The following is a 9,624-nucleotide window of genomic DNA, read 5'->3' as shown; positions in this document are numbered from 1 at the left end:
CTCACATGACATCAATAACTGCTCCAGCTGGGCTTCAGCTTCCCACCGATACGGACAGTAATAATAGATGAAGCAGAGAGGATACGGTTTGATTTTTAGGTGCTGAAGTGAACTTGTGAATTAAAAAAAAATAAAATCATTTGGAGGCTGAAGAAATGTGACATGAAGATTTTCCAAGGAGAACGAAGGGTGAGGGAGGACAGCCCAGGCCGAGAGTTGATGCAAGCTGTCCCATGGGGTATTGATGGAAGCAAGAACTTTGTTTTCAATCTCCACTACTACATCAGTCAGGGCCTGAAGGAGTCTCTCTGTCCATTTCCAGTGTGAAAAAAATCCCTCTTTCAAGCTAGTTAGTGGGAAGAGATCACCAAGCAGATACATGGTCTGATCCTGGGTGTCAAAATGGTTCTTGCTGTCATGCTGGGGATGGGAATGATGCCATCACCAGCTCTTTTTTTTATGGTTCTGTTCTTCTGGCGCTCTCCCCAGCATGGGGCTTAAAATGCTATATTCCTCCTTGGGATCAATACATAAAAAGAGAACACGTACGTAGGAAAGAGGGCGGAGGTGAAGAGAGTTGGCAGCATTTGGTGAAAAAGGAAGAAATCTCAGCAAATTGAGCAGCAGGAGCTCCACTGGAGTTTCAAATGGGAATTTGCAGCTATGCCATCCATGCACAGGGTGTCACATGTCTGTTACAGGACCAAGAACTATGGTTGAGTGTGCAGACAACAGCATCACTCCTAAGCAGGACATGTTCTGAAAGGTCTGCAACTCCTGGTATAAATTTTGGGGACACACAGCTGCAGGAACAGAAGGAATTGCTCCCCTTCACTACAGAAATGCAGTTGCTCCTGGACACAGACAAGCTGGCTCCTTGACAACCTTTGTCACAATAGTTCAGCATGGGGGGGAAAAGGAACCAGGAAGGTGAAAAAGATGATAAACACTGGGATTGGAATGCCAATAACATTTCACAATGTGACTTCCTAGCAGCTGGAAAGTGGGTGGGTTTGGGGCTCTCCAAAGGGCATGGCTGAGTTCAGGGCAGAGCCTGCACATGCACAAGCTGGGGCTCATAGGAAAACCCATGGGGAGATGCAGCCAGCCAGAACGGTGCCTGGTTGTGTCTGTACTGCAGCTCCTTAGGAACCCACTGGGCTCCCTAGCAGGACTTAAAGAAGGAGCACGGTTTATTTGTTGTTAATGTCCTTAGGCATTTCTGCTTGGAGCTGCAGGGTTTCAATGACTTCTCTCCATGCTGTATCAGGAATGTTTATACAATAGTAAATAATGCTAACTGCTCATCTGTGGCTGAGCTCAGCTGCTGCAATTGCAACAGATGCCTGCAGCTAGCCCATGTTCTCACACCTCTTCTTGGAAGCTGTAAGGTATTTCAGGGTCTCTTTACTTCCCTCCCTCGTGAAAATCTGGTGTCCCTCCAGCAGGAGGGAAGAGTCCACACTTAAGTAGCTGAACCCCAGGAACATATTTCAGGGGCTGGCTTCTGCCATGGGCTAGGGATGCAGCAGTCCCTGGTGCCCCTCCATCACTGTTGTGTTGGTGAGAGCTCACCAAGGAGGCGGCTCTTGGGCAGATGAGACCTGCCATACCTCAGTGCACTCTGATGGTCTCTCTGCATCTGCTCCCATCTGGAGCACTTAAGAGAAGAGATCATCCAATCTTACCATCAACAGATCCCCACTATGCCCACTATATTACATCTCTCAGTGACGCATCTATGCTTTCCTTAAGCACCTCCAGGGACAGCGACTTCCCCACCTCCCTGGACAGCCTGTTCCACTGCCTCACTACACTTATAATTTTGTCCTAACATCCAGCCTGACCCTCTTGGTGCTCTCCTCCACTACCCCAGCCCCTCCAGCTGCCAAAAGCAATCAGTGGCAGCTGAGGCACAGAGAAGCTGACACAGAGCCATGCTTGGTGCCCTGCAGCCTCCACACTGCAAAACCAACTGGGCAGAAACGCCTGCATTTCTGGAGAGAGATTCTGGCACTGGGGTCTAGTAATTGCCAGCACATCAGGAAGGAGATATCTTCCCCTAATGCTGGCTAAGCTCCAGTCTTAATCTTGTTTGTCGCTGTTAAGTCTCAGCAAAAATCGGGCCGATGTGTTGAAAGGAGGTGAAATAAAAAGATTGGAGAAGAGACTGAAGCCTGTTCAAAAAATGGAAAAGAAGTAATCTTCAAAGGTTCCCATGAACTCACACACTCTGGCCAGGGAGAGCTGCACAGATAAACACTGTGAAAGCAGCAGAAACCTCACAGGGTTTGTTTTAGCTTAATAGACTGTGGGAGAAAAGAGATTTGAGGCTGGAATATCAGGGAACAGCGATGGGAGTGGAGTGCCTGGTGTTGGGGTCTGTAGGATATAAAGGAAAGAGGTTTGGGAACACACATGGGCTGCAGCACCAGGGTCTCCCTCCTCCATACAACCATTGCCCAGGTACTCTCACATATGCAGCTTCTAGAACCTGTGTTTGTCACCTCCTGCTGCTGTTGGTACTCTTATCTATCCAACAGCCTCAGGCGATGCTCTGTAAGGCTCTGCCCCAAAGGCAGTTCCCTTCACCTTGCTGAACGTGCATCTGGGATGAAGGTCAGGGAGCATCCCTTAGGCAGCTGCATGCATTCAGCACACAGTTCTGGGGCATGTGGTGAAGAGATTGAGGTGCAGGGGATGCATCAAAGCAGAATGGAGTCCAGGGGGGTCCAAAAGGAGCGCAACATGCAAAGCAAAACAACTGGCTCCTGGGAGAGCCAGGCAGCAACTTTCCCTTCTTTCATCGCCTATGAGTTTGGTGGACAAGGGATTCTATCTCCCAGGAGGCTGTTAGAGAATGCCTCCCAACAGCAGTCACGCCCCCCCCCCCAAAAAAAGAGCAAGCCATAATTACACCCACACAGCTCTCCACACACTGCACTGAGCTTCACCCCCCCCACCTTGTCAGAAATGCATCTGTACTGATGGAGTGGATACGTTGATTAAAAATCCCCAAAAATGAATAGATCAAGAGAAATGTGCCATATCCCTGCAGCAAGGGTGAAGTGCTTTTTAATTAAGGACAAAGAGATGCAAATGTCCTGAATCATCACAAGCAAATAGCAAAATAGCACCTGTCAGAATATGGAAAAACAAGCACTCAGCGTTCCCTTGTGATTAGCTCGAAGGAGGCATGGAGTTAAAAAATAAAATAAATCCTACTGAAAACTGACATAGGGGGAAGCAGATTTTCATTTCTGTCACCCAAAAATGTACCTGTCTGGATGGAAAGGACATGGCGCTGCAGAACATCCCATGCAGACAGCTGTAGGACTGCATCCAGAACAGCACCCACAGGCATCCCCTGGCTTAGTGCCATCAGTGTCCCAGCACTGAGGAACCAGAGCTTGGGGGGGCACGAGGGAAAAGCAATGAAAGGAGCAAGTGTTGGGAAGCACGGCCAGAGCCAGCACAGCCCAGAAGCAGTGACAAAGGGTGAAAGGAAGGCAGAGCGAAAGGGAAATGCCTGGAATAATAAGTGACGGACGGATGCCTTTGAAGGGGACTCGGGTTTCTCGGGTCTCCAGCCTGACCTACTTAAAACTGCCGTAATCTGATGAAGGAGCATCCTCTGGCTCTAAATATAAACTTCACTCCTCTTTACTTGCATCCCTTCCTGCTGCCACCGACTGTGGTCAGCAGCAGTGTGAGGTGCTGTGTGCATCCCATAGGTCGCACAGACACAATAAAGGGCCCTCCACCACCATGTGGCCCCCAAGGGGCTGCCAGGCCCTTCAACCATGAGAAAGGGCCACACAGCAGCACTGAGCCCAGGGAGATAGTGCTGGCACTGCATCACTTTCCAGCAGCCTTTGTGAACAGGAGCAGCACTCTGCATTGCCTGTGGGGAATCAAAGGATGCGGTGCTGCCAGGTAATCGTTCTTGGTGTAAGCAATGCAGAACTGTGCATCAGGACCCAGAAATAAGAACTCCCCCTTCAACTCCTTGTATATGTGTGATTTGCAGTCAAACATCTCTCATTTAAATTGAATCACAAATGTAGCTGCACAACGGAGTCCTGCGGCATCTAAACAATTAGCAAATTTAGGCAGAATTTGGCAATTAGTTTAAGCTAGAAGAAAAACAAACAAAAATCACAATCCAAGAATAAAGAGCAGCAATCAAAGCACTTTTTTTGCCACTGTTGTGAAATGAAATGTTTTGGGTAAGAATGCCAAAGTGTTACATCAATCCATTTTCTAAATTAAACGCTTCAAGTTCTTCCACCTCAGCACACCACTGTTCATTTAAAATGCAACCTACTCTGAGTAAAAGAATGGAGAAAGAACCACTGTTTGGCTTGAACAAAATACCAAGAGGACAAGATAATTTTCTCTCATTTGCCCTATTTTGAGGAAAAGCCATATAGAAAAAGTTTCCACATCACAGAATCATGAAATCATTAAGGTTGGAAAATAACACTAAGATCATCAAGTTCAACCCATCCTCACCACGCCCATCATGGCCCTCAGTGAGGCACCAACACAGTCTTGAACACCTCCAGGGACAGTGACTCCCCCACCTCCCTAGTCAGTCTGTGCCACTGCCTCACCATTCCGTCAGAGAAGACATTTTTCTTGATATCCATCCTGAACTCCCCTGACACTATCAACAAATTGGTGACACTCATAATACTTCCTTATCAAAGGCTTTCACCACCACCTTCCATCACACAAATAGAGTTTATGGAACTGATGAGCTGTTTGGGAACCTTCATACACCTTTATCTAGCTCCTTTACTTCGGCAAATGTCTATGTGGGAAAGAAAGGAAAAAAACAATTATGTTTTTTAAGTAAGTCATTACAGAAGCTAGCAGGCGGTGTGTCTCATACCACCAGCAGAATGAGATGAGTTTGTTCCCTTTGTGGCGACAGGCCCCGTTAATTTTCTTGGCAGGATCTCCCATACTAAAGCAACAATGCAAATGTTTGCTTTGACTTTTTTGACAGTGTTTGTGAACACCACGAAGCTTGGGGTATGTAATGCTATAATGTGATGGAAAGCACAGCAATAATAGCAGGGTGCAGCAAAATCCTAGGCTGCAGCAAAAGAGGACAAGCCCAAATGTAGCAGCCATACATGCAGGAAAAAAGGAAGAAAAAAGGCTTACCTTAGCAAAGCCTCAGGTAGATAGGAATCTCCAGTGAGATACCTTCACCTCCACTGACAATCTTTAAATGAGGTCTGGGAAGGGGTGGATCCAGGCTCCACCCTTCTGGTCACTCCAGTACATTGCATGCACCTGAGCTCCCCTGTGTTGACCCTGCTTCCCACTGGTTCAGGCTGTGACTTAGCACTTTTGCTACAGAGTTAAAAATAAAAATAAAAATAAATAGAAAACAACAGAAATTCTCTTAATGTGAACTGCTATTCGTGTTAATTTCCGCAGAGCTCAAATTTAGGATAAAACAGAAGCTGACAGGTTCTCCTTGAAGGAGGAGGGAGGACAGAAGATAATGTTTAGTAAAGAGAAAAGGAAGATCAGACAGGCAAAGTGGATTTTTTTAAAGCTCGCGAGGAGATGCTAAGCTCAATAATCAGACAAGAAAGGCAGCGAGCAGCTATCAAAGCAGCACCATTTTAGGAGCCATACTCATCTGAAAGCGACTTTTAGTTCTCAGGAAAACTGCCGCCTCAACAGCTGTCCCAATTAGAGCCAGCCGGAAATTTCCCAATAAACCAACATTTTGTCAGAAAATAATTCACTGAGTCTGAAGCGCTTTGAGTTGGCTGAACTGCTGCTGGATGTGAGCGGGGCTGCGGGGGGGCTGGCATTCAGCTGGCAGCTCCCTGCCACCAGCAGGAACGGGGATGGGAAAGGCAATGTTGGGGAGCAGCTGCAGGCACCAGGAGGTGCCTCATCCGTGTCATTTATGCTTGAGATTTGGTTTGAAAAAGATAAAAAGGCAACTGAGTTTCTTATGAACCTGAACTAGAGCCAGTTGGATTTGTTTACACCACCATCCCATATGCCTGACCCCATTTTAGGATCCGGCGCATGGATCTGCCAGAAAAAAAAGAAAATCAAAGTGTTATGGAGAGGCCAATGCTGGAAATGTCTTCTGCCAGGCATGGATGCTTGTGGCCATGGTTATGTCTGTTTGCCCTGCAGCCAGCAGCACTCCTGGGGGCTCTCCATCCTTGGGGTGGCCTCCTGGATCTTCCTGATACCTCCTTCTTCCTCTTCTGAGCTGACATTTCTTACGGGTGTTTGAGAACTGATATGCTACCACCAGATAGATATTTCACAGGGTTTGTTCCCACTGCTTCACTACTTAGAATCATAGAATTATAGAACTGCTCGGGTCGGAAAAGACCTTAAAGATCATCAAGCCCAACTGCTTGATGATCAACCAAACCATACTACTCTAACTCTAACAACCCTCCACTAAATCATGTCGCTGAGCACCACATCCAAATGGGTTTTAAACACATTCAGGGATGGTGACTGAACCACCTCCCTGGGCAGCCTATTCCAGTGCTTAACAGCCCTTTCTGTAAAGATGTTTTCCTTGATATCCAACTTAAACCTTCTCTTGTGCAACTTGAGGCCATTTCCCCTCGTCCCCCTCACCTGTCACCAGTGAGAAGAGACCAACATCACTCTTGCTGCAATCACCTTTCAAGTATTGGAAGAGAGCAATTAGATCTCCCCTCTGTCAGAGAAAGTCAGCAAGACTTATTGTAGAAGACCCTGTGTAAAGCTTCATGTGAGCATGGAGGGATGTCTATATATATAAATATAGCTGGCTATATTTAAATTAAGAATTAAACTCTACCAGGAAGGACAACCCAGATCCCTGTGCCACCTTCCCAGCACCTGTTGGGACTGGAGAAATCCCTGCCAAACTGAAGCTTCACTGGCAGGGGGAAAGCTGAGAATGCCAACCAGCAGGAAAACCCTTCTGAAGCAGTGATGATTAATTACTACCGATAATTAACCTACAATGACAGTGGTAGCTGTGGCATGCATCTAATCACATGCAGCTATGAATGCAAACAGAGCTCTTCTCCAAAGGGAGTGCAGTTCTTTTAAAGCATCTAGAAATGATTATTGGAGACACAGGTGGAGTTTTTCCTCGCACAAGGGAAACAACTGGTGCAAATATTGAGGTACAGAGCCTATCTGGGGGCACTGCTCCCTGTTCCCATGTGCTGGCTACTCTCATCGTGTCCCCACCACACCCAGCCTGCCTGCTCGGAGCTGACATCCTCTCCAAAGGCAGAAAACCCTCATCTGCTGCCTTCCCCATCTCCTCTCCCAAGCTGTGAGATCCCACCCCTCTCACTGCCTGTCCCTGCTGACAGCCCTGCTTCCTACAGAGCAAATGGGCTGAAACTCTGCAAGCGAAGTCATTTGCATTGATTTCCATGGCCTGGATTCTCTGCCTGGATTCTCCCAGTGACCACGACTGCCCTGCCCCTGGGGTGGGAGCTCCGTGCCCCCAACCTGAGCATTAGGGGTTGGCTGTGCTCTATCCTGCTCAGAAGGGAGCAGTGACAGCGTCTGTCACTCTCAAAAAGGGTCTCTGCACCAGCACGGCAGGAGCGCTCTGCAAGAAGCTCTTGAGTGTTTTTTTTCCTCAGAGAAAATGCTTCTATTTTTGACAAAAGGCCTTTTTGAGGTATGAAACCTCTTATGAAACTTCTCCCACATCAGTGCTTTACATAAACTATTTTGCTGTAGTTGTGTTATTCATTGTATGCGTTTTACACCAGCATCATCTGGTTTGTCCCAGGAGAGCAGAAAGTAGACTGTTGGCTGTAGGACATTCTGCAAAGCCCGTTCCTCTGCTGGGCACCTCCTATGTCTCCGGGGTGTTTCTGAGAGCTGGGATGCATGGGAAGGACTTGCATCCACGTTATGCCCTGGTGCATCTCATCTGACGAAGCAGGGTGAGAAAAGGGTCCAAACAGCACTAATATCACCTGCAGCTTTGCAGGAGCAAGATCTAATCAGGCCAGGAATCACCAAATTATTGCTCCTTGGATCAGGACCTCTGCCAGTGGGAGTTGCAAAGGTGAAGAGCATCACACTGGTGTTCACCTGAAGAGCCCATGGCCCTTGGAGTGTGTTGGCAATACATCCCTTTGCACCCTGATAGGGATTAACAGGATGAAGAGCCCATTCACTGCATCACTATCACAGTCTTATTTTTTTCTCTAGGCCTGAGATGTCAGGGCTGATAGCAAATGCAGTTTGTTTCACACCAAATGTACAGTGATAGGTCAGGAGAACAAGTGAAAATGCCACCTTTGAGGGGAATTATATCATTAAGAATGTCACAGTAGTATCTTGGGAAGCCAACCAGAAATTCCAACTGCAGCTTCTCACACCCTCTGCTAGGAAAAATAAATAACACCTGCCAAGCAAAACCAGGCCTTTCCTTTCTAAAGAGATTACAATTTTTTTATATCAACATTGTTACGCACCACTCTGCCAGCAGGAGAGTCATGATCCCATTTTCCATTGCCACAAAGTCTGATCTGGGGGGAATAAAATCTCTCCCCAAGCCAGATAAAATCTCAGACCTAAGGCTTAAACTTTGGGATTATTATCAGACTTTCAAGAGGGAAGATGACTCTTATATCTAATTAGTTTCTCAGTGAGGAAAAGAGACGGATGTGTGTATTTCTGCTACAACACCCTTTGGGGCGCCTCTAAAAGTTGGGAGGTCTGACACAAGCAGCTCAGAGAGCTGTCCCTGATTACTGCCAGTATGAATATTCCCAAAGCACCCACCTACAAGGAATCTGAGCTCATGTATTATGTTGGAGCAGGATTCAGTCAGCGTTTGCACCAGCAAGCTGCCCACAGCTGGAAGCTGCTCCCTGGCAGGAAGCTCAGCATGGCTCAGGTTGGTGAGCAGAAGGGCAGTGCTGCTGCCAGACGCATGCTGCTTGCAGGACAGCCGAATTCACCTCCATGACCACCAGGGATCCCCACAAGCTGAATGGCTCACTGCCACGGTGGCATCCAGCCAGAGAGGACAGGCAGAGAGAAGGAACGGGATCGGGTACTTGAGGCAGCTCCAGCTCACAGTCTTTACCTCCCCGCTCCCGCCATGTGCTCCCATCATTGCTTGGACCAGGTGAGAGAAATGACATCTCCCTGAAGTACCCCCCACCCTTGGGCACAGGAAGAGCCACCGTCAAATGAGGAGACAGGATAGGAAAACTGGAAAATAATCAGAACATTTATTTCTGGAACTTTTCTACTAGGTTCAGTTGGTACCTAGGATCTCTATCTCCTATAGCATAAATTGTGCTGATGTCCAAATCTGTTGCCTCCAGCTCCGCTGTCTGGTCCCAGCGTTGATGGAGAAGGACCGTTTGGTTCGGGAGATGGAGGAGCAGCAGATGCAGCAGGAGCAGCATCCTGGTTGCTACCGGCGGGCTCACTGCCCGCTGATGCTGCAAGGCCTCGCCGTCTGTTCGGAGGGCTGCTCACGGGGCCCTCCTCAAAATCCAGCTCTGGTGGGAATGCAGCTGATGCTCTCCTTTATACGCCAGCGCTTCGCTTGAACCATCTGAGCAGAAGTGGGTACTCTCTCCTGAA

Source organism: Meleagris gallopavo, chromosome 9, assembly GCF_000146605.3.
Source record: "Meleagris gallopavo isolate NT-WF06-2002-E0010 breed Aviagen turkey brand Nicholas breeding stock chromosome 9, Turkey_5.1, whole genome shotgun sequence".
Lineage (NCBI taxonomy): Eukaryota > Metazoa > Chordata > Aves > Galliformes > Phasianidae > Meleagris > Meleagris gallopavo.
This window is presented reverse-complemented; position numbering follows the sequence as displayed.